Below are 26,330 nucleotides of genomic sequence, written 5' to 3' on the forward strand. Positions count from 1 at the left end.
CAGCATCACCTTCTTGCTATAAGCCATAGTTTGCCAGTTTAACTACCTAAATGATACATACTACACAGGATTCAGTACTAGAAGATCATACAGGAGTTATTATCAAAGTAGCTACCAGTGATAGTTATTATCGTTGTATATTTATGGAGTAACTGAGTGTGCAATGTTCACTTCTGTCCTGTGATGGCGGGGGTGTGTGTGTCCTTTTGCTTCATCATTCTTGATCTTTTTCTTAAGCAAGCCCTAGTAATTATGTGGTCAGCCAGATAAAACAACTGATCCAGCTGAATATTATCCCTACCAATAATATCTGTCTACCTCCGTGTGTGTGTGTGAAATTTGCCACTGGATTACATCCCTGTTCAGCTAACAGTGTAGTTTTGTGAGTGCTAGCAGTGGTATAAGAAATGAGGTGGGAAGACATAACCAAGGGCAGGAAGGTGAGACTACTTGCTCTTAAGCTGACTTAAATCAACTGTGAAATTGCATCCCCCTTATAGACCTTCACTGGCTGAATGAAGTTCAGTGTGAGAGATGAGGTTAGATTCCATAAACACATCCAAAAGTCAGGTACTGCAAGATGTGGAATATTTATAATTTCATCCTCATTCATACAGGTTTTGAGGAAAGTTCTGAGCTCTTTTCTCCTTTTTTCCCTCAGTTTGCCTTAGTGTGTGAGTTAAATACTACACTGCTAGACAATTTCACTGTCAAGAATATGAATATGGAACATCTACTTGCAAAGAGTCTTACCTCAAAGTGACATCAGATAGGAAGTAGCTTCTGATGTCTTGCAACCCATAATGGGCAATTCAGAATGGTAGTGAAAATTAACCGATCTATGCTAAAATTATATCTTCATAAAACCCATGAGTACTATGTAGACAGGAAATGATTTGCGTTTTTAAAGTGTGTGATAGTTTAGTTGAGAAAACCTGTTATAGAGCCCAGAAATCCTCCTTCATAAAAAAGCAGCTAGGGCAAACACTGCATTTTTGTTAGTTGAAGCTGTAGGCAAGATCACTAGAAAGTCATGGGCAGTATAAAATAAAAGATTCTGTGCATTTCACATCATTCCTCAATTTTTTTTGCCACCTAACAATAATACTGTCTGTTTAGCGGCCTCTATGGAGGGCAGCAGTTTGTAAAAATGCTCGAGCCAGAAGAAAAGTGAAAGCACAAGAGAAAGAAGTATAAAGGATTATATTTACAAAGAGTGAAGAAAGGAAGGTGGTGAAACTGGAAGGCCTGACTGTGACAGAGAAGAAATCCAGAGTGCTTTGTTGGGAAGGGAGCATCAGCACACAATGAATTGGGACCTCCAGGCGCAACCACAATGCATGTCACTCAGTCACACAACCATCCTTCTCCCATTACCTGAGTGGAAAAGACCACTTTTAAGAGAGCCTACACACTGGTGAACCTCTCCACATTCAGAAATTACATCCGATAACTATGCAATCTGCTCATGTGAAAACCTTAGGGCTTGACACACCTATAAAGCAGAAATACAAATATCTAGTCAATGGAGGTTATCCTTCCCCTCTACTCTGCCCTGGTGAGACCCCACCTGGAGTACTGTGTCCAGTTCTGCGCTCCTCAGTTCAAGAAAGATGAGGAACTCCCAGAAAGAGTCCAGAGGAGAGCAACTAGGATGATAAAAGGACTGGAGCATCTCCCCTGTGAGGAAAGGCTGAGACAGCTGGGCTTGTTCAGCCTGGAGAAGACTGAGAGGGGACCTCATAAATACTTACAAATATCTTAAGGGTGGATGTCACGAGGATGGGGCCAGACTCGTCTCAGTGGTGCCCAGCAACAGGAAAAGGGGCAATGGGCACAAACTGAAACATAAGAGGTTTCAGTTGAACTTGCAGAAAAACTTCTTTCCTTTGAGGGTGACAGAGCACTGGAACAGGGTGCCTAGGGGGGTTGTGGAGTCTCCTTCTCTGGAGATATTCAAACCCCGCCTGGACGACGTCCTGTGCAACCTGCTCTGGGTGAGCCTGCTTTAGCAGGGGGGTTGGACTAGATGATCCCCTGAGGTCCCTTCCAACCCTTGCCATTCTGTGATTCTGTGATTCTGTGATGTCTTTTTTATTTATTTTTCTAGTTAGGCTAAAAATTCAATGGGAATTTGCTTTGTGACTATATTTCAGGATTTTGATCTGCATTATATATTCACAGACTAGAATGACCACATCCTTCAAGAAGTCGTCAAAACCACAAGATTTTGAGATGGTGACAATGTTCATGTTCTTATCAAATTTATGTACTTGACAAAATATACTGATAACATATATATTTTACTAGCTCAGGTCCAATCCAAAGAACTTAATTTTCTGGGATGGGTCTTATCGCTCTGAATTTTAGCCATACAAGAGTAAGGCTTCTAAGCTGAGATGTATTGGCTTCTTCTCTAGCTAGTGGAGGGAAATAAGTGCTTCCAGAAAATAATTAATCCTGCTTAATTTAGAATCAAATGAATTGCTTTTCTGGAGGGGCTTACCTACCTTTCCCCACTGATTGTGGAAACTAAATGCCAACAATTTAGCCAGCCAATGTTAGTTGTAGTGAATCAAAACTTTAAACTCTACTTCAGTCAAAGAACTACACATCAAAACCCAGACTGCAGATCCTGTAAAATCTGGCTAAGCCTCTGACTAATTATGGAGGTACCTTACATTTTACATTAAAATAATGGAGGTAGGGAACCATGGTATGTGTGTCTGCATTTGTAACTCCTGCCTAAGACAGGAATTCAGAAACAAGATACCGTTCTGCCTGAGTGCCTTGTGGGGTTTTTCTGGGAATGACTGCTGTACGTATGTGAGATTGAGTTCCACGCAGAATCTGTTTGCAGTTGCCACAGTTTTTTAAAACGTCACCAGAAAAGGTTGATTTACCCTCAGTTTAAGTACCAAGGGGTTACAATGGTCCCGTGGGAATGGACAAAGACATGGTCTCAAGCCTGGCACTTTCATGCTTCAGAAAACTGCTCTAACCAGCCAGGCTTCAGGCTAATACAGGCAGAGGGTGTGTCCACACACAAAGCAAAATGTAGTAAGGAAAGCAAGGTGGGTTTTTTTTTTCTTACCTCCTCCCTAATCTTTTCATGATTTCCCATTAGTCGTACAAAGAATTCATTCATTAACAGCAGCTTGAATAGTTTGTACAGAGTAACAAAGTGATGATCTGGCAAAGATCCCTAGAACGTATTTAACCTTATTTGTAGGAATAATTCCAAAATAGGATGTGAGACAATTGGTGTACGATTTCTTGTTCAACAGACAACTTCAAACTGCAGAGTAAATATCTGTATCCAGGATCTCTTGATCCCAAACAAATGAGTCTCTCTGGTCTCTTATTATGTAGGAATGGTGAGGTGTTCTTTACTCTTTTTTTTTTTTTTTTCACTTGCCAAAATGTTGACAGATTGAGTCAATTAATCCTTATTCAAACAATGTTTCCTGTAGAAAAAGCTTTGTTATAGGCTTCCTCTTTCTGTACAGCAGTCAACACACTCTTATCACTGTTGTACCTTGTGATAAAAACAGAGAAACCAAAGAACCCCAAAAGGTACACTGCAAAAAGATACACAGAAATGGAAGCAAAACAAACTGCCTGCTTTTAGTCTGCTAAAAAAATAAATCTAAAATCAAACCCATCACATATAGATGCAAGAGTTGCTAGCAAAGGAACAAAGCTGAGTCCAGTCCAATCAAACAAGCTAAAGACCACCAATCTTCCTCCCTTCAAGTCCTAGCAACCCAAACTTGTAAAAACATTCCTCTCCCAAATCGTTAGCAGTGGAGATAATCGTAAGGACATGAGTCTGAATTCCTCATGGCTCTGAATGGCAGTCTTAGGACTGCTGGTCTGTTTACTTTCTTGGCTGTGGGGTTAATGATATAGACAGCTGAACAACTGGAAGGGAATTGAACTGTATATTGCAAGGTTTTTCTCAAATGCCAGGAAGATAGATGACTCTGCTGTGCTTTCATTTTCTACCCACCCAAAATTATTTTTCCTGAAAACCTCCTACTGATCTTATGCTTGCAATAGCTTAAAACTGTACAGTTTCCTTTCGTTGTGGAGGTGTCTTTTGAGGCGCATTTCCCATCCAATTTATGATACAATACTAACTTTCTGTTGTGAAGGCTTCTATTCCAACCTCTCTCAAAATATTGAAACAATTTATAACACAGAAAGGACATTTGAAATTTAGGAGAAGACAAAAAATACTTTAGACTTATTGGCACTGTCATATCAGGTCATTTTTTCTTCTTCTCTCAACACCAGAACAGGCTCACACATACAGGATGTCTGGGCTGAAAAGCAGAAAAACCTGAAAACACACTTAAGAGTTCACAGAAACCCCCTCCTGAACAGTCTTCCTAATTCCCAGTTACATTTCATGGATCAAAGGACATTATATGCCAGAAAAGAGAGCAAAAATGCACTTCACACAGCTATTCCAAGGCAGAAATTTTGTGCATATGTGTCCCTTCAGGGAAAAAATATGTACAGTATGATTTTTCCTTTATTTCATATTTGCCTACTACTAGATCAGAAAGAAGCTTCACTCTCTCAGACTGTTTCAAAAAACCCCCATCTTCTTCCAAAAGGAAGACCTCAGAAATAAATTTAATAGCTTTTATCCACGTCTTGTAACAGGGATTAAGTATCTCCCTGTGACCCTGAATCTATAAAAAGTCTATCAGGTAGACTATACAAGTTGCTTGGCAACCTAACCCAAACAAGGATCAAGGCTAAATGGGAGTAGGTAATAAAAGTCTGGGAGACCAGGCACGTGTATTCTTATATTGTAAAAAAAAAAACCCAAAAAAACACACACACAAAAGAAATGACAACTAGCTCTCTTCCTGGAAGCCAGTATGAGATCCCACATGATTAAAACCTGTCCTCATTTAAATTTCAAAATCTATATTATCTAATTCCTATTTATGTTGGAGGGAGAGCAACACAGCAGAGACACTGATGTGCACCCTTTGGTTGTGCCTTACAATTACACCTTCAGAAAAATAATCTGTCACTATATACACAAAACATCCAACTTCCATATTTTGTCACCAAAACTAGAAATCTTCTGTACAATTTTAAATTTTCTACTTTTTTCCTCATTCCACTTTCAGCTACAAAACAAGCTGCAGTCAGAGAAACATATTGGCCATAACAATTTAAAAATTGAGGTAAAGAAATCTTGTTGAAAGTGTAGTTCTAACATTTTAGTGTAAATATGTATTTTTCAAGAAAGCATTTCCTCTTCCAGTACAAAATTAAATTTTTCATACATAGGATATTACAATTTTTTGGGGGGGAGTAAATTTTCCCTAGCCAGCCAACCAGAATGAGGCAGAAACTTCACTTGGATAAGACAACTGAGAGTATGATTGTTAAATAATACGCCAGTTCTTAACTGTTGGTTTTAACTATTGTTAGGTGCCACTTAAGTTATAAATATTTGAGATTTATTTTTAAGGACATGGGAATGACTGTACTAACTGGAAATTGAGTCTGGGAAGCCCAGTATCTTGTCTCCAGTGATGGCCAGTGGTGGATGTTTGGGAAAAAATGTGTAAGAAAACAGCAAATATTCTTCCTTTGTGTATTTTTATTCTTTCCAGATAAAACAAGAGACTAAGACAGAAATTCAGTTTCACTGTTTTGGGTCCTTCTCCTATGTGCTCGTTTGGTAAGCTCTTGCATTACGACTTCCACCGCCCTGTCCCAAAATGAGCTCTAAGTCTTAATTGTCCACTCTGTGAAAGGTTGTTTCTCTTCTGTGTTAAACTCTGCATGATGATATCAGTAGATGCTCTTCTAGTTTTGTATGGTGAGGAACAGTGAATAGTCATCCCTCAGTCATTTTTCCTTGCCATGCATGATTTAACGGATAGCTGCCCCATCGCTTCTGTATTATTTTTTTTTAAGCAGAAGACACCTACCCTTCCTAACCTCTGCCAATATGTTGTCTCCATTATCTGTATCTTTTCCAGTTTCTCTGTAAATTTCTGAGAGAGAGCAACAAGAATTTTATGCAGTATTCATTGATGGGGGCTTATCATAGGTAGCATATATATAATAGCGCAATGACAATAAAATTTCTACTTTGTTTCCAATTCCTTCCATCATAATTCTTTATGTTCTGTCATTTTTCCTCACTTCTCCTGACTACTGGGTTGATATTTTTGAGAGTGATATACCGTGACACTGTTATGCTTTTCTAAGTAGTAATATCAAGCTTAGAGCTTGCAATTACACAGATGTTTTTATGGTTATACTTTTCCATACGAGGCACTTCCTGCTCACTGACGTGGAGTTTCAGGTATTATTTTGCTACCTGCTTCCCCATATATTACAAAATCTTCTTGGACTTTTCACTGAAAATTTTATAGCCAAGTTTTGAGATTATTTTTTATCATCTGCAACTTTTACACCTAATTATTTTTTTTTCCAGAATATTTATAATTATTTCAGGCTGTAGATATGCTGGACCAGGTTTGGAGTAAAGCTGCTTATATATGTCATTGTTCTGGAAACTGAATGTGTATTCCTGTCCTTTCTTTCCCGCTGATAAACCACTTGCCAGTCTGTAAAAGCACTTCTTACACTAGAAAAAAAAAAAAAAAGATTTTTCTTCTTTAAGATCATTTGATGAAGATTCTTCTAGAAAGTTAACAGCAGTATACTAGACCATTTGTGATGATTTCCTGTTGAGGGTTTTTTTTCTTTTTCTTTTTTAACCTGATTAATTATATGTAATCTTTTATTATTGTGATCATTCTCGCTTCCTCTGGTGTTAGAAAAGTTATTTGAGCAACTGGTATTTAACTCAATAGAAGGTCAAGAAGGCCAAGGCCTGTGTTTTCTGTCAGTTTTCAATTAGAAGGCCAAGATTTTCAAAAACAACTAATGATTTTGTAGCCTTAACTGCATGGTTGCAAACACAGGACAATTTAAGAGGGTAACTCTTCAACAAATAGGTGTAACTCATCTGATCTTAAGGTACAAGTCTTGGAAGAGGTCAGATGAGTCAATCATTAAAAATCCCTGCAGTTTCCCTCCCTAACTAAAAAGAGAGCTTAGATGATGACCTTGGATGTAGAAGCCTACAGATGTAGGGGGATACAGATATATCCCACCTTGCTTATCTAGACACAGTTTGCATGAGGAGATAACATATTTGGGGCATATCTAATGCCATAGCTATCAGCTTTCTTTTTGTTGCTTAGAATGAATAAACAGATAGAAGAAATTGCAAGCATATGAAATCTGTACGGAGTCAGCTAAAGCCTTCTGGAACTTTATAGACCTCTTGGTAATGTGGGAGGGAAAAACAATGGGAGAACAAAAATTCAGCCTCATTTGACAATGGTCTTCTCATAAACCTGTCAGGAATCCATGTATGACATTACCTCTTCTTGATCAACATCTTTTTATAGTAAAAGGGGGCGGGAGGGGAGGGGGCTGTTTTTATTGTTGTTTGGGGGGAGAGATATTTCTGTTCTTTGACTAGAATAAATTTTTTTAGAAGTTTCTTAAGGCTAGCATGGGCATAGAAGAGCAGATGCATCACCTCACATGGACTGCTTAATGCAGGCAATATTGTAAACAGCACTCTAGGGAAAGGTTTCAGAAGTGGATTTAATTGCATTTTCCACTTCTCGTAACAGCGAGGGATTAAATTGAGACAAAATGTAATGGAACCAGCTCCTTCCTATCTGCTTAAAGAAAGACAGAAAGCTAACTGAAAACTGTGTTTATTAACTTGCTAGGAAAAAAAAAAAAGTCTATCCAAAATTAATGAATTTATAAGCCTATTACTTCTCATGACTAATGGAGAATTCTTCAGCTGGAATCTAAATGAGTGTTATGAGAGGTTAAGAAATGAGGATTGGAACCTACTGCATTTATTTACAAGTGTTTAATTCTCATAACCCGATGAAGCTAACTAAAGACATTGCAGCATCTATGTGAAATGAGAAACAATGCGTAATTAGATTTTGAACATTACTCAAGGTTCTAACAGGTGGTATGTGTTACTCAGTATTTGCATCTGTTCATGAAAAATACCTATCTTCTGCAGTGCTCTAATACCTGTCCATGACCTTTATACTTGCCAGAATGCAAATTCTGTAGATTCTTTCTGGAAGTTTTCTTTTACAAATTATAGTATTGTAATATTTGTATTTATGCTGCTGCTTTATTTTTCTGGAAGAATTCTTTGCTGGGATAAACACCAGAGGAATAAAATATGCCTCTTCAGACAAACAGTGATGGGGTTTGAATCTGCATCTTCAGTGTGGATCAGTGGATACCTGAAAGTTTCAAGAAAACACAATTTAATTGGTAAGCAGTGACATTCTCCATTGTGGAAGGAATGATAAGAAAAAACTCCAAAGAACAACTATTTAAGGTTCCAAGAAACAGCTATTTTAAATACTCACACTTGATATTATCTTTCTGCTTTTCAAGGAATAGATTTTAAATTCTCTGTTCCCATACACAGAGGTGGAAGACTTGACTGCCTGACTCTCCAGAGCAATTAAGATTCATAATATTAAAGCAATAGTAAGGACATCTCTGAAGTTATTGCAAATATTCCTAAGCTTAAAGTGTTACGTTGCCTTGAGACTTGAGCTATCATATGAATATATAAGGACGGAGATTTTGAACAAGACCAAAATTTCAGCAAGGCCAGAATTTAGTCTCTGACTCTTGCCAACCAACAGCAGAAAGAATAAGGTAGTTATGTGGTGATGTTCCCTTTGCGTGTCTTGTCCATTCTGGTGATTTGTTGCTAAAGAAATTTTCAATACAGATGGAGAATTGGGCCTGATAAGTCTTGATAGACATTTCTTCCAGAAATTAATGTGATATCTTTGCTTTTTGAGTTCAGTGTGCCACATGGGGCAAAATCACTTGCTACTGCTTGCTCCCAGAAGAGTAGACACAGCACTAGAGAGAGTTAGGAAGTAAATGACAACTTCCCTTGACTAACAACAGTAAAAACGTTAGGTGCATGTTAAACAAATGAGGGGAAAATATCCCTTCCTACACATCTGTGGTGCCAGTCATTTGACGCATCAGCTCCTCCTCACTGCCCTATTCCATCCAAGAATCCTCCATGCTCTAGGGTTTGGTTTAAACAGCCTTTGCAACAACATTGGTTAACAAGCACCCTTGCTTGCTTCATACCTCTGTTGCATGACCAAGCACATTTCCATTAGGCATTACCTTTTCCATAAAGAGTTAACTTGCCCCCCTTTCAAGCTGTCAGGCTTCTTATAGGTGCAGAGGCCTCAACCCTTCTTCCTGACTCTAAGCTCAGAGCATGGCAGGATGGGTTGGCTAATTTTACAGTTTAAGTAGGAGGCTAAGTTTGATGGTTAGGCAGCTGGTCTTCACTACTCCTCACCCTCCAAAATCAACTGCTTCCATTTATCTGGTGATGAAGACCTGCCCCTGTCTCAGACACCAAACCAAACCTGACATACAGCTAGTATTTGCTGTAGTCTATGTGCTGACCTGCTGTCTCTGCCTATACCTGGGTGTTTGGATGGGCATGGCCTTATTCTTATTATAATAGACTGTCCATTTGGCTTGCCTGCTAGTTTAAAAAATGAAATTTGAGAGTTATATTTGGCCTTAGACTGTACCACTTTTTTCATTATTGTATAGTCCATAAAGCCCTGAGGTTCAAATCCTGAAATCAGTTGCTACTAGCAATACAAAAGATTTTGAAGAATCTTTGATTCTGATTTTTAGTCTTGAGAGAGTTTTATTAAACACTAACTTTCAAAGTCCAGTGCATTTGTAAGGCAGGTGTTTTTTTCTGTTTATTTTATATTATAAGGGAATAAGTCCTTTTTTATTCCATGATCACTTTTTTGTCCATTCTGAATTCTCTTTCTGATGACTCTATCTTCACGTATGTACAGCCTTATTTCTCTCATCCTGCCATCTTGTCAGTTTTATTTTATCTCGACAAACACAGCTGGGAGCTACTTAGTGTTTGAAGTGGAAGAATGAAAAAATAAAGGCAGCTTTTAAACTTCTGCATTCTGCCTGCCCTACACTCTCTCCCACAGCTCTTCAGTGAGTTAGTTTCATTTTGCATTGAAAAATACAATCAAGTGAACAAAGCAGCACCCGATTGGATTTTTTTTTTTTTTCCCACCACTAAATTAAATTACCCAGCTGATCAGATGAAGGGAGGAAGGCTCTGGAAATTCAGGGGAGTGATTAAAAAAACCCAAACAACCCTGTCTGTTTAAAATGTAAGAGCACTAAAGCAAGCTTTTCTCCTAGCTCCATCCCCAATTACTCCGTTACTCTGTTTATATTGTTTACTACAATATACCTCATTATATTGTTTAATACAAATGCACTGGGCAGTAGAAAAGAGGGTTTCTTGAGAGGTCTTGCAGCAGTAGAGGTAATCTGGACTAGAGAGGCTGATCAACTGGGGCAGCCACGGGCAAATTAGAAACTAAGAGGAATGGGAGACTCCTGGCTAAAAAGCGAAGCTTTGGAACAAGGAGGGACAGCAGCTTTATTCAAATGTGTTTAGCATATTCATCCTTACTTTTGTTCACACTCATGATAAGATCTGCTTGAAGAGCAGTTTTAAACTGTGGTGTAGCCTGCTAATTAAATGCACATATACACATGCACTCTTGGATTGCCTAATCACAACCAATCTCCAAAGAGATTTGATACCTCTTTCATGAGCCCATTTCTGTTTGGCTTCCTTGCTGATCTATAAGACTTTTTTTGTTTTTTCAACTTAAATATGGAAGACTAGATCCACAGGGAAAACTTAGTAATTGCATTGTCCTAAGTTGGAGCACCTGACTTTTACAGTATCTAGCAGAATTTTGGCATTCAGGTTCAGTATCCAAATTACTTGGTTAATACTAGAGCCAGAACACACTGAGATGACTAAAGGAGCTGATTAGCTCAAAATGTACAATTTATAGGGAAAGGGAGGGCACATTCAGTGTGTTTTCAATTGGATCACCCCTGTAATTGTGGGATCTTTAGGCTGGAGGAGAGCTAAAGTAGGACCAAGGCATGCTGGACCACCTCTGGTAGATCCATGTCCTTATATGCATCACAGTGGGATTCATAAATACAGCTTCTTTAGTTGGACCCTGTATTAACTTCCCAGACCTGAACTCTGGAGTACCTTAAATCTCTGCCTTCTCTGAGTTTAGGCTCTTATTTTGACAGAGTGAAATATATCTCTTTGCAACAGATTTACAGTAGCCTTAAAAGGGAGTAACTAGGGCATAAAGTAAAATGAGGAAATACTGGGAAGCTTTTGAATAAAGAAAATAAAACCTGTATTTTTCTGTTTTATTATTCTGCCTTTCAAATATGCATTTGCTAAATGAAAAAAAAATCTTTATAAGCTATATTTTCCCATTTAAAAATGATGGATGAAATGAATGAAACAAAATAATGTGGGAAGGAAAAGCGTAAATGAAAAGTACCTAATATTCACTCCAAATTCAGTTCTTCAGTTTCAAGATCTTTGATGGCATTGCATCTACTTACTGCAGGTCTTTATATGGAATCCTTCTTTTTCTGTTGGATTATGTTAGAGAAATCATATGACCTAAATACAAATCTGATCCTAGCAGATGCCCGTCAAATTATTTGCAGTATGCTTGTATGTGGCTTTCTGTGCTTTGAGTCCTTGGAGTGATGATTGTCTATTAATTTATGTTTTTCCTGCTGCTTTTTTCTTAAAAGCAAAATTATAGTATTGTATTCTTGTATTGTATTCTTCTCTCTCTTTCTCTTTCTTTGTTTTTGTCCACCCAACCTCATGTGCACTATAGTCTAAAAAGTTCACAAGATTTTAGCACACATATAATTAATTATAGTCTCTGTGGTTCCTATACAAGTGAAGAAATATATGGGTTATTTTAATTTTTGTGTGTGTTGAAATAAATAGAAATTTTGAATGTCTATATTTCAGTGTATGAGCTTACTGGGAATAATAAAAACACAAGATTTTTGTGTGTACTGAAATTAATTACAACCAGTTATATCTATTAGCTTTGACTTTCATATACAGATTTGTGGTATATGTATACACACCACAGAGAGTCAGATAAAATGTTGCAGCAAAGCTATATGGACCTGTGGGATTGACTGGGAGCTCCAGTAACCTCCTGACCTGGCCATCAAGATACCGTACAGATTTGATATCTTTCCTATGAGGAGTTCAGTGTGAACTTATTTCTTACTTTCACTTGTCTCACTATTGACTGAAGTTTTCATGGTCAAGGAAAAAATGGTCACCCTAATTAAATGCAAATGCCTTAGGTCACTCTTCCCTGGACAGCTTTGAATAAGAGAACAAAAACCTTTGAACTGAAACCTGACTTTAAATGGGAACAAGTGCAGAATGGATTTGTGAAATAATATGTTCATGGGACATTATATTACCAGCTTCTGATAAAGAGGTTCAGCTGAGGTCAAAGAGGTCAACACCAACATTATGTTTGACAGGTTCAGATATAGCCAGCTGTAGCCATCCTCCTAACAGCTTGAATGAAATGCTTTTGGATGAGAGAGGGACCTTTATTTTCTGTATGAGGACTACAGGCTGGGGTACACTTCAACTGACTTTAAATCTCCCAAAGTTAGATGCCCAGGTTTGACCTACTCACAAAAGAATTGTTTATAGTCAATGAAGAGTAATAGGCTTTCTTAGACTGCAGTTTGCCTGACCTCTCTTAGATGTTCCTACCTTGAGAATATTAGGGTGAGGTGAGTCACTCAATTTTCTAGTTCTCTCCATAGGGAACTTTGTATGAGTATGTGAGGCCAGGTTGGACGGGGCTCTGGGCAACCTGATCTAGTTAGCGGTGTCCCTGCTCCTGCAGGGGGGTTGGACTAGATGACCTCTAGGGGTCCCTTCCAATCCAAAACATTCTATGATTCTATGATTCTATGATTCTATGATTCTATGATCTTTAAGATGCCGAAGTAAGATCCTCCATAATGACCAGTCATTAATATACCATTGTAATTTCTATTCCCTAATTTGCTTTCTCAAGAGTTTCATGCATGAAGATCTACATGTACATACCTCTGAGACATAGGAAGGAGGTGAGAGCTGACTCTGAATATGCAGCAATGTGAACATCGATCTAATAATTGCTTATGAGTAATTGCTAAGGTAGAGAATAGATATTATCTGCCTGGGTGTTGCAGATGAACTAAATGAAATTTGTCATGTATTCATGCAGAATCTCTATCAGTTCTTCTGGAAGATATTTTCTATCTGAAGAGTGGCAAAATGTCAACATAATTGTCTCTGAGTTCAGATAAAGTGAATGTACTCAAAGGATTTTATTGCAAATGAGCTTCTGAGGCATTAATGCAAAGAAGAAAAGAGAATGGTTATGGTGTCTTCAGTTTGTTTGTTTATCTCTCTTGGCCTGAATTTATGACAGCTGTCTGGAAACCTTCCACTGGGAAATGCACATTCAACAACATTTCAAATGTTCCACCAAAACATGTCAAATTCTTCTAATTTCCCTATTGGGTCCAGGAAGGTTTCTCAGGAAAAATCTGTTTGATTAACAGCCGGCTTTCTTCTTCCTTGGCATTCCTCATGGCAAGCTCCTGCAGTGCTGATAACCTGGGCAGGCCAAGGAACGATGCCTCCAGTGAAGACTTCCAAGTTCCCTGCTGTGCACCCAGCCCACTGGGAGCCCTGAGGACCTCTGCTTGCCTTGCAGCTCCTAGAGCTTCCAGACTACTGGCCACATTGCAGAAATCCTGGCAGCAGGCCAGCTTAGATATGAGGAATGTTGGAAAGCTGTACTAGAAAAAAATGAAGTAAACTGTATTTTTCCTAAAAGAATGATACCCAGGAATTGCTTTTCAAGGAGAAACATCCGCGTGCTGCTCAGATAGTCTTCTGAAATGGATAAGAGTGGGCAGCTATTTAGCGTTATGATTCAGGATGGTAAAAGGCTTTTTGAACAGAAACCTTCTGTTGGTTATAATAAGGCAAAAACTGAGTCCTGGCACCTGTACTTTGCACTTTTGTGAGATAGCTCTTTACCAGTTTATGATTGTGGTCTGATTAGGGAAAATTTGCATGCTTAGTAGTTTAATCAGTTTGAACCGATGAGCAATTCATTGCAGATTTGGCTCATTTTGAACAAAACATTTTAGCAATTGGACGAGCTTCTGAGCTTACTGTTCAGATGGAGATAAAACTGGTAGAGATGGTTGCTAGGACCTAAGGAAGGACCTACTGCAGGCAGTAACGGCTTACTCAGCCCTGCTGTAGCTGGAAGAAAATGTACATTTACAACCAGCAGAAGGTCTTTTATACCAGTACAATTGTATCACCACGGTAGAGGGTGGCACTGCAGTCATTTAGCCAAAGTGGCATAGTTAAAGTGGTACAAATGAATGTGTTCGTGGGCACTTAAAGCAATACTTTCCTGATAATAAGTTCAGGCAAGTTCTGGGAAAAATTAGCAGAAGTTTGAATAAAGTGACACACCTGCAGAGTCAGTGCAGCAATCAGTAGTGAGCGTAGTTGAAAAAAAATCAGGGAGATGCACCAGACAGATTGTGGAAGATTGTCTAAATAAAATGCTAAGTGTAAGATGACAGGTCTTTTTTGGAAAGGTCAGGAAGCTAAGAATAAATGAGGGCTTTTGTGGAGAGGAAAACAGAGCTAGGAAAATTGGTGTGAAGAAGAGAGGATGAAGAGCTAAGAAAGTACATGTTATTCCCTAGTTTCTTCAGAGACAGGGTTTTGTGCTGTACGCATATTATAGTTCTACTTGAAATAGTTCCCTGGAGGCTGGGCTGAAAATGAAGATATATGTTTCAAGGCAAAATGAATATGAAATATTATTGCTTTGTAAATGAAAGCAAACATATTAATTAGATTGCAAACAATGTAAAAAAAAAGAAAATTAATTAAACATTCTCTTTTCTGTGACATATATGTAAAATATGTGCACAGAATAATCCAATTACAAGCATTTTCAAATTATTGGGCTGAGCTGTTAGTGAAATAGGATGCATAATTTTCATACTATAAAGGAGTGTTGTCACTGCGGTCTTCACCCTTTTACTTTAATATCTCCTGTGTAATGATAAACAAAGATCCAAAGACGATACCAGCACTGCTGAAACGTACAATATGGGTGTCTAATATAATTATAATTAACAGTTTCCATTCATTTGCAGGATATACCCTGATGGCATTACTCAAGAGAGGGGGAGCATTAGTGGTAATTATGCTTTGACTTTGTAATGTTGGATTGAAATGATGGTTTCTGACAAAACCAGAAATAGAATGGTTGCTTCGAATAGTGTAACAACACTGCCATCTAACTGCTTATACAGAGAATAACAAGTTATCAGCAGAGAAAAATACCTCAGATTCACGAACCTACTGTCATTGTATATTTTATGGTGACTGCATAAAGATAGTCTCTCTCTATAGATTTTTAAAATCAGAAATTACCTGGTTTTGCTTTTTTAAGGAGTAATATTAAACCTTTGTACTTGTCCTGAATTGATTGTAAACAGCAAAATTTAGTTTATCTTTGAATGACAGAGGGGAAGTTAAAACCGTAATGGAAACGTATTTGACTTTGGAAATTTGGCTTTGCCAAGGGAGAAGATACAAGACAGCCTGTATGCTGGAGGTCAGTGAAAAGCCAAAGGAAACAACAGACTGCATGATCACAGGAATTTCTACATCAAATCACACAATTGGACTCCTAGTTTGCTACCTTGTACCTAACAAATGCTCCAGAAGGGTATTGGAGAGCACTTAAAATAGAAAATGGTAAATAACTAACTCTCAGATGGTATCAATCTGTAAGGTTCTGTCTTACCTGTATGCTATCTCATGTGGATTGAGATGGTCTCATTATAACTATTTTTTTTCACATCCTGTTAACACTGCTGCTTCTAAAAGTGACTTTCACCAGCAAACAGGACACTGAATACAAAAGTTTCTTGTTTCAATGTTCTATAAACCTGATGCCCTTCAAGCCTATTGGAGGGTGGATTTTTTTCCTATACCTGATATAAAGGGCTTCCACCAATTCTTACTCTGCTCTTTTTTTTCTGTGAGTTCTCTTACTATTTCCAATTATTCAACTTTTCCATGAATTCTTATTGCGTCTCTAGTTATGTTCATGATCTGTTTTTAAAGCTCTTTGCTTTCTGCTGTTTCATTTATTTTTAGAGAATAAATGTGTGGCATAATCAAAATACATAATTCCATCAGCTGAGGTAAAATCATGTATCCTTTACAATTCTATTTTGTTGTCTTGTTTTCCAGTTAGTTGAAATGGAACTAAACATAAGACTGTTTCAAGTGAAGCCAAAGGGATGGGAGCTAAGACTGAAAGATTTATAGGAAAAGATCTAGATGAAATAGACCTGAAAGAAAACCAAAATTAAATAAAAGTGAGGTGAGTTTTTCTTTTGGTCCAAAGAGTTTCTCCTAAAAGTTAGTGTGGTTTGGGATCTTAAAACACTTATGATGAAAAAAAAAATAAATCTGCTGATCTTTAGTTATATCTCAAGAGGAATGTTCAAAATTAAACACATGTATGGACCAGAGTTTTCCATCTTTACTTTTCAGAGTGTTATGATGATGTTGAAAACCAAGCTGCTGTTACAGGTCTCCCAGCTCCTTAAAAGCCAAATGACACAAAAGGAAAAGCCCAGAACCTCTTTCTCTGCTTGCGATATGCCTGCAAGCAGAGCCCTGACAGAAGACAGAGAAAAACAAGTACTTCAGGTTGAATTATTATTAAATTAGATATTTTGCTTGAGTACAAAAGGCAATTTAAAAATCCATATAGATATTTTGCAGGAATGTTCACTATGGTCACTGTCTAGAAAGCTGAAAATACCACATGGATAATAAGCTATCTATAGGGTCTTTGTGAGACAAAGTACATCTTTCAGCAGAACATATTTTTTCAAGGTTAGCTGCTCAGGACTTAATGATATGAAATATGTAATTTAGAAGCATGAACATAGTTTCATCTAGTTTCACCCATGACAAACAACATAGTATAACAGTCACCATGGAGATACTTTTTTCTGCTTTATGCTTACAGCCTGCAGTAGCTGCTTCAGAAGAGTTGATGGAGCAGACTAAGTTTATGATTGCCACCTGGTGGCTACTAAAGAAAATCAATTAGTTTTTGGAAGCTCCAGGATTATTAAGGAATAGCAGTACTGAAGGTGCTTTAGTAGAAAAAAGCATTTCTGGAGATTCAGGTGGTATTCTGTGGAAAAGCCAGCTGAAATTATGCAGAGAAATGTATGCAAAATGTTCACTCATTCTTTGCTCACATTTCATTTTTTAAAAGAATATTTAGATATTAAAAGAGAAACACTTTGAACACATGAGCTGAGATTCAGTTAATACATCATTCATGAGGGGCTCACTGAACTACCTTCTATCAACATACACAGACAGTTTTTCCTTAAGGGCTGGAATTTGTTTAGAGTGAAACTTATTTATAAGCAGTAGCACTGTTTATAAACAACAAAAACCAACAACAACCCCCCTGCAAAGTACATTTCCTGCGTTTGTTGTTTGCCCTACATTTACAATTAGATTCTAGGGGAACTTCTATTATGGAAATAACAATCAGAGCAAGCAAAGCACATATGTTGTCAAGTTTTAAAATGCTGGATTACAAATCTCTCTTCTGGTTTATAATGAACTCAGTATCATTGACTGTTCAGGCTTACTCTAATGAAAAATTAAAGGAAATTGTATTATTAAGTCACCAGCAAATGCCCAACTGTTTCAAATAAAAGGCTAATGGTACTTAACTAACAGAAAATTAAATTCATGACCTTTGAATCACTATGCCATTTGAAAATAGCTAGAACTAGTTAGATTTTTTTTCTTTACTGTGATTTAAAAATAAAGTATTTGAGTAGAGAGAAGTTGTGAATGCAAAATAAAATACTGGGATTTGGAAATCCTGTGCATCATGGTGGATGGAAAGTCTGAGTCTGCCTTCCTCTTCTCTGGGCCAGGTGTCTTGAGCAGGCACATCCCTGGAGGATCGACTTTTGGAAAGAGGAGGTAATGAGTCATGAAGTCCCTGGATGTGATGGATGATGTGAAATGTATTACTGCAAGATGCTGAGACTTGGAGAAGAAAAAGGATATGAAGCAAGCAAATTTATCTGCCCTCTTGAGTATTTCATTCTTGTTTCCAGGCTCTTCTGTCCCCATTAATTTGAAACTGGAAATGTTTCACATATGGTGGCAAAAAGAGCAGGGGGATAGTGTCCACTAGCCTGAAAGTGAGGACATTTGCATGAAGGATGCAGATCTCAACCACAGAAAGAAATTGAACAACCACCACCTAAATGCTGCATACATTTAAACACCTTACTGAAAAAAGTATGAGAGTGTGCAGTAATACAAGGAGGGCAAGAGGAAAGAAGACGAGAAAGAGGAAGGAATTAACTTTTTCCTCCTAGTATCATAAAGATTGTTAAATCTCCTCTCCCTCATTTCAATTCAATACTTGGGCATTTGGAGAAAAAGCAGGGATAACTCACATAAGAAGAGGAATTATATTTGGTGTTCTTGCATATATTTTTCCTGCAGTATTGAATATAGTGTCCAAATCCTGAAGAGAAAATTATTTTAAGAATATGGAACTCTTATGGATATCGAGAATAGGGGAGGTTTATATTTCCTCTGACTAGCTTAAACAGTTTTCTGAGTATGTTTATATTCAATGAAGAGCTTTATTTTCCCACATATTTTATAGAGCCTGCTTACCTGACTCAGAGCTGTAGATTTGCTGTAGAGCTGGTAGGAGATGTCAGCTAAGCACTGCAAGCCTCAATTTGTATTAAATTTATTTGTTTATTTAATCCATCAAGCTTATAATGGAGGTATTCATGCATTTTATTTAGGGTAGAAATTTATTTATTCAGTTTTAAATTTTGACACTTCAGGGGCATCTCTTAAGGAGTAAAATGAGATCTAAATTATAAATGAGACAGAGCGTTGACACCTAAACAGGAATTTTGATTACGAGATCAGAGACGAGGAGGTTGCTCAGTCTTTGATTCAATTGCACACAGTAGAGGATCTGGCAGAGTAATTCAGTTCCAAGTTTCTAAATGCTAAGATTTATTAAGAATGAGACTGTTCAGTCTCTACAGATTATTTATTTCATGTCCATCTTTGTTTTAAACAAAATATTGTGTAAGTTCAAAGGCAGGATAGATCAGTGTTACTGCTGAACTTACTGGTCTTCTGGCTGAAGATGAAGAAACAATTCATAACTGCTCTCTTATGGCTAAGTTTTGCCCCAAATTCTGGGCTTCTGGAATATATAGTATCAACATCTGTGACACCTGATGTGATACTGATAAACAGAAAAAACCCACCCCAAACCTCATGAAACTCATGCAGTCTGGAAAGCCTCCATAGAGCAGCTGTGGAACTACTCGACTAGCAGGATTCCTCCTGCTCAGTATACTAGCCCCTTGAATAACCAAAGATTGCCTACTCTTATGAGTAGAAATTAAAAATATTAATGAAATCAAGAACGACAGACTGGGATTATGTGGGCAAAAAGTTCCAGAATGGTTTATTGCAGACAAGTCAGAGCAACTTTGATCCTATTGTGTTCTGTCAAAAGGGGTGAGAGTAAGTGTGCAACAGGATTTAGGACCTAGAGGATTTGAGCTCTATGGATGTGTCGGTACCAAACCAGCCACAGTGACAGTTTCTTTCCATCTCCTTAAAACATAAGATAAACTTCCATTTTTTTAAGTCACATGAATCTAAACTGACTGTGACATAGCTTCCATATATGATGGCTTCCATACTTAACGGCTTCCGTACATGGCTTCCATGTATGATTTGATATTTCACTAGAATCGGGGCTTGGATGCAGTTCTTAATACACATTCTGTGGTCTTGCAAGACTGATTTTTACAGCCCTGTGTGGAATACTTGAATTTTTATAATACTGTCACAATCATAAGACACCTTGAAGAAAATATATAATTATATATTATTTTGATAAAATAGGAATACACAGTGCTCCACTAACTGATATAAAAAGAAGACATATTTGATTTGAAGCTGACACTGATATTTCCCTGTGTGATTGTAATGGTATGTATAATAAAATTGATATTGACAAGAAAGCTGTATCTTATATTATATAATTTGGATCATTCAAAAGTAAGTTTATTATGACTCCTTGCTATTGGCTACTCCCAATTATTACTATAGCAACACAATAGCTTTGCTGTTTTCTTCAATCTATTTAATATAACAGATTGGGGTTTTTTTTTCCCCCCAAATATAAAATTCTTGCTGGCTCAGAAAAAAGGACTAGTACAATCATTTGCTGAAGAGATGTAACATGAATTATATTTTTCTAAGATGATAAGCAGCTTTTTTATTTTATTTTTTTTTTTAATCAGGAACATAATCTCAGAGCAGTGTGTTATCAAGGACAAGAGGATTGGTCACCTTATGAAGAGAAGTCATTTTCCAGAGTAGTCTGGAAAATTAGTTTTAGTAATAGTAGGGGATGCCTTTAAAATAGAGAAATTAAAAAAAAACAACCCACCCTGAAAAAATAAACCTCTCAAAATTACAAATAATTTTCATAATGACTTAAAATACTAAATTCCAAATACTAAAATACTAATACTAATGAACCAGCTTCTGTTTTGTTTGAGGAATTTTGCTTGTCACTTTTAATTTTGTTCTTACATTCTAGACTCTCACTTGCCAATTTGCCAAACACAGGCTTCCTCTTGCCATTTCATTGCTACACAAATTGTGTTACTAAATTTCATACAGGATTGTGTGCCTATTCCTAGTAGTCCTTCTCTAGTGTCTGACAACATATCCCTGTACTATATTCAACTATATCTCCAGTTTTAGCTATTTCTGAAATCTGTATTTTCTTCTGAATTTAACTGTTCTTAAGAGTCTCTGATTGATTTACTGAGAGGGGAAGCCTCTGCACAAAACCCCACATCCAGAGAAGATTTCTATAATAGGAGAAAAGGTAAGGAATAAAGTATTTGCCTAAGAATTTTTTCTAACCCTACCTACTACATAGGAAATTGGGATACATACAAATAATGTAAAAAACTTATATTTTCTATAAATCTTCATAAGCAGGAAGAATTGAGTCTCCTCTTAGCAGGACATGAAAGGTTGTACATGGGAGTGCAGCTTTGCTGCTGGTAGATTTCTAAAATCTTCTGAGGAAGCCAAAGCTTCTCTGAAGTGTCTGAGGAACAGCATAAGTACAATGTCTAATTATATGTATTACTCTGGTTTAATTGTCCCTGTGACAAAAATTACCTGACGATCTTTATTAAATCACTGTTAGATTAAAATAATGTTGAGATGAACGCATCTATGTGTTTGACAAGAAGATACATACTTCCATTCTGGAAAGACAAAGATTTCTAAGAGTGCAAATCTCTCAAGCCCCTGAGTCTCAAGGCAGGGAGTAGGGGAATGAAGTCCCAACCATTGTAAGTGAAGATCAGATTCAAGACCACCTTGAGGAACCTGAACATGCACAGGTCCGTAGGACCCAACAAGATACATCCCAGGGTCCTGAGGGAATTGGCTGATGTAGATGCCAAGTCACTCTCTATGATATTTGAAAAGTCAGGGCAGTCAGGCCAATCCTGACCAGTCAGGAAGTCCCCAGTGTCTGGAAAAAGGGAAATGTCACACCCATTTTTGAAAAGGGTACAAAGAAGGACCCTGGGAACTACCAACCAGTCAGCCTTACCTCCGTGCCTGGGAAGATCATGGAACAGATCCTCCTGGAATTTATGTCAAAACATGTGGAAGACAGGGAGATGAATAGAGACAGCCAACACGGCTTCACAAAGGGCAAGTCATGCTTCTGTGATGCAGTCATTGTGTCAGTGGATGAGGGAAGAGCTACATATGTCATCTACCTGGACTTCAGTAATGCCTTTAATACAATCCCACATAACTTCTTGCTGCTAAATTGGGGAGGTACGGTTTTGATGGATGAACGATAAATGGATAAGTAATTGGCTGGATGGCCATGTCCAAAGTCTTACAGTTGATGACTCAATGTCTGAGTGGAAAGAAATAATGAGTGGTGTCCCTCAGAGGTCCGTACAGGGACCAATCTATTTAATAACTTCATCAATGACACAGTTGGATTGAATGCACCCTCATCAAGTTTGTGGCTGACACCAAACTCAGTGGTGGAATATGTCTGAGGGAAGGCTTGCCATCCAAAGGGACCCTGACAGCCTCAAGGAGCCCATGTAAACTTCATGATGTTAAACAGGGACAAATGCAAGGTCCTGCACCTGGATAGGGGCAATGCCCATCATCAATACAGACTGGGCGATGAATTAATAACAGACTGGCAGAGAAAATCTTAGGGATATTGGTGGATGAAAAATTGGACATAAGCCAGCAATGTGTGCTTGCAGCCCAGAAAGCCAATCTTTTCCTAGGTGGCATAAAAAGAAACATGGTCAGCAGGTCAAGAGATGTGATTCTACCTGCCCCTATTCCACTCTTGTGTGATGCCATATGGAATACTGTGTCCAGCTCCGGGGTCCCCAGTACAAGAAAGACATGGACCTGTTAGAATGGATCCAGAAGAGGGCCATGAAAATGATCAGAGGGATGGAACACCTCTCCTATGAAGAAAGGCTGAGAGAGTTGGGGTTGTTCAGCCTGGAGGAGGCTCCAGGGAGACCTTTGTGGCCTTTCAATAATTAAAGGGGGATTATAAGCAAGATGGAGAGAGACTTTTTACCAAGGCTTGTAGTGACAGGGCAAGAGACAATGGTTTTAAACTGAAAGAGGGTAGATTTAGATGGGACATAAGGGAGAAATTTTTTATGATGAGGGTGGTGAGACACTGGAACAGGTTGCCCAAAGAAGTTGTGGATGCCCCATCATTGGAAGTGTTCAAGGTCAGATTGGACATGACTTTGAGCAACCTGACCTAGTGAAAGATGTCCCTGGCCATGGCAGGGGGGGTTGCACTAGATGATCTCTAAAGGTGCCTTCCAATCCAAACCATTCTATGATTCTATGACTTTATGAAATGCTCAGGGGATATTAAGCAGGAGGCCGTAGTAACCAAGAGGGCATGGAAGAGGACTGGATAAGCTAAGTGGTTAGAAGTGATGAACACAGGCTTGAAAAAAATCTTCTCTTGCTTGATCCAGTAAATACATTTACTTTTGGATAACATAGTCTGTCACTTTCAGTCTAGAGTATAGGCTAGTATAGTCTCGTGAAGCTTTATTAAGAAAAGTGGAACAACTTAACCTTAAACTAAAAAAGATGGAAAATATAAAGAAAAAACGAAAGATGGGCTTCCTGAAATAACATTACATATATATCAAAAGCTTAATGAGTTTTACTTTGGTTTACACATACTCTGTTTCCTTCTCATCCCCACATGAATAATGGCCCGCCAGAGAAAATATTTCATTCTGTTTTCCAAATGTTTTTCTTAAAATAGGAACCATACTTAACTGGCATTTACTTTATGCTTGATGATGTTACACACACAAAGTGAAACCTTGCTCTTGGTGCAGTCGGGGAGAATTTGACCACAGGTTTGAAACAAAGTTGAGGCCTCATGTCTCCGCCTAGGAAGCTAGCGGCCTAAGCTAGCTTTTAATCTACTGAGTCAGTGAAATTACTCTCATTCGCAATGTCTGAAGCTATTCATGGCAGGGAAAATCTGGCTTCATACCATTCTGACATGAAAAAGGAGTTTGTAATAAATCTGTATGTTGAAATAGAACAGTTGCGGTGGACTTAATTCACTCATTACATGCACCTACCTGTGTGAGCAGGTGGTTAGGTCAAAAATGTGGGTGGCTGTGAAGGTCTGAGTAGAGATATCAGATAGGTTTCAGGGCTGTGAGGACACTGTGAGACTTTGGGTTTATTTCCTTATATTTGTGGCTCAGATTGTTACAAATGATTTTTTATTTTCACCTGTTGTTTGTCGCAGTACTTCTAGCAACTTCACCGTTTTTTGGCTCATCTTATCAGGAGGGTCCACACTGATTTCCACAGAAGTGTTGCCATCATTTACTGTCACCCAAAAAAGTTCCTAAAACATTTGAAATCTGACTTGTTAATGTCTCTGTACCTACCTCTTTGAACTGTTGTTTTGTTATCAATCCATCTTGAGAATAACCAATCCTTGTGTGACCAGGCAGACAAATATCTAATACCACTTATTAATTCAGATCCTCATTGTAAACTACCGAATATCCCATATGTAATAAATTAACATGTATTTTTTGAGATGTCACACCATTGAAATTTGACATACACATGATGTAAAAATTAAATGCTTTTCTTTTGTGAGTACTATTTTTCATTTCTTGTAATTTTATTTCCTTCATAAGAAATCCAAGATGAACAGCTGTAAAGGACTGATGCTATGTTATGCAGTACAGTCTGGAAAACCAGTTGAATATGAGGAAATTACCTCGAGCTTTCTATTTTTGTCAGAGGCATTTTATGAAATAGGTAGCTGCAGTCCAAGTCAGAACACAAGTTCTTCTTTTTTTTTTTTTTTTTGATTATTTGTTTGTTTGTTTTTCTTTTGAGGAAAAAGGAAAGTTGTTTAAATTTAATCATTATTTAAAATCATTATGCCCCCCCAACATCTTGGGTTAAATTTCATTCGCAAATCCCTAGTACCCAAAAAGTCAGACTCACTGTTTGCATCTTTAAATTTATTCTTAGTAGAGCATTATTTTTAGTATTTTTTTCACAATCTTCAACAGTTTCTCCTGTCATTTTGAAAACAAGTTTTTCTGTGAGTCATTGTAATAAATTATTTCATCAAAGTTCTCTGTAAAAAATTAAAGATAGTATTAGTTGCTTAACTAAAGTTGCTATAATAATACAATATTTAATATATTATTACAATTTACAGCTTTTTTTCTTTTTTTTTTTTTTTTTTTTATCATAGGACATTCCATATAGTTAAAAAACACTGATGCCAGTTTAGCCCATTTCAAATAAAATCCAGTCCTTAACTTTGAAGAAAGAAAAAACAAAAAAAAAAAAAGAAGGAAAAGAAAAAGGAAACAAGATTAAACACAGTTAATTAAATTTGCTTTTAACATGAGCTTTCTGTTCATACAATTTGGGAATAACAGAAGAGTAGAATAATTTTAATTGCAAATCCGTTAACATAAGCATGTAATTTGTAGCTGCATAGTTCAATATGAATCTTTAAAAGGCCAAAAATATGGTTTTGAACAAAACAAAGGAAAACAAATAAATGAAACCAAGCAGCTTCTGAAGAACTACATAAATAAATTGTCATTAAGGGTTAATAATAAGAAATGCAATTACCAGAATTCTTTAAATTAATTTTCACTTGTTGGAGTGAAAATGTTGTTAATTTTTTTTTTTCAATATTTCTTCTTGTATTCATAATCCTGTGTAAGTTTTTGCATATTCAAACCCTGAATGAAGCTTGTTAGATTTCAGAAAAAGAAAGGTCTATCAAATCAAAGCTCAAAGCTTTGGCTCAACATGACTTTTGCATAGAGCTGCAGCTAATTATTTGACCAACCACTTGGACAAACCTTTGGAACATTTCAATCTTTCAGCTGTTCACATATGAGTATTTATCTTATCCATTTGAGTTCATATGTGCTCAAATGGATCTTGGGCTTTCTGAATCCTCCTTGAAGTCAGTGGATGGACTTATACTGAAACTGGCAGGTTTTGATCCATGGCATTAATCTTAGTTCCATCTAAATGAAAAGCATGAGTCCCATTGAATTCAGTGGACCTGTGGACTAGTGACAGGAAACTGGTGGGAGAACATCTCTCTGTGAATGAAATTTTTTTGGGGGGGATTTTTTGTTGTTTTTTTTCCTGCACAAGTTGCAAATATAAAGTAGGAAAGCTTTACTTCTTATCAAATGCCTTTAATTTTTCAGAGGGCTACTAAGGCAAAAATATGTCCTAGGTGAGACTGGTGACTCTGTCAGAGAAAGGGAAATGTGAAGGGAGGGAAGGAATGGGAGAAAGAAAAGACAGGGGTTTTTTTCTGTCTTTGTTTTTTGCTGATCTTCTCCAAAACCCACAAAAACTAGTGACTATTTTTCCCATTGTTCACAGGCCTGATATCTTCCAATGGATGTAGCTGCTCTGTGTTCTTTTCAGAGTTTTCCTAGAAAGCTGACGAGAAGCTGATGATAGTTAAGTACCA

This window comes from Egretta garzetta, unplaced genomic scaffold, assembly GCF_000687185.1.
Source record: "Egretta garzetta isolate BGI_Z169 unplaced genomic scaffold, ASM68718v1 scaffold165, whole genome shotgun sequence".
In the NCBI taxonomy this organism is placed as follows: Eukaryota; Metazoa; Chordata; class Aves; order Pelecaniformes; family Ardeidae; genus Egretta; species Egretta garzetta.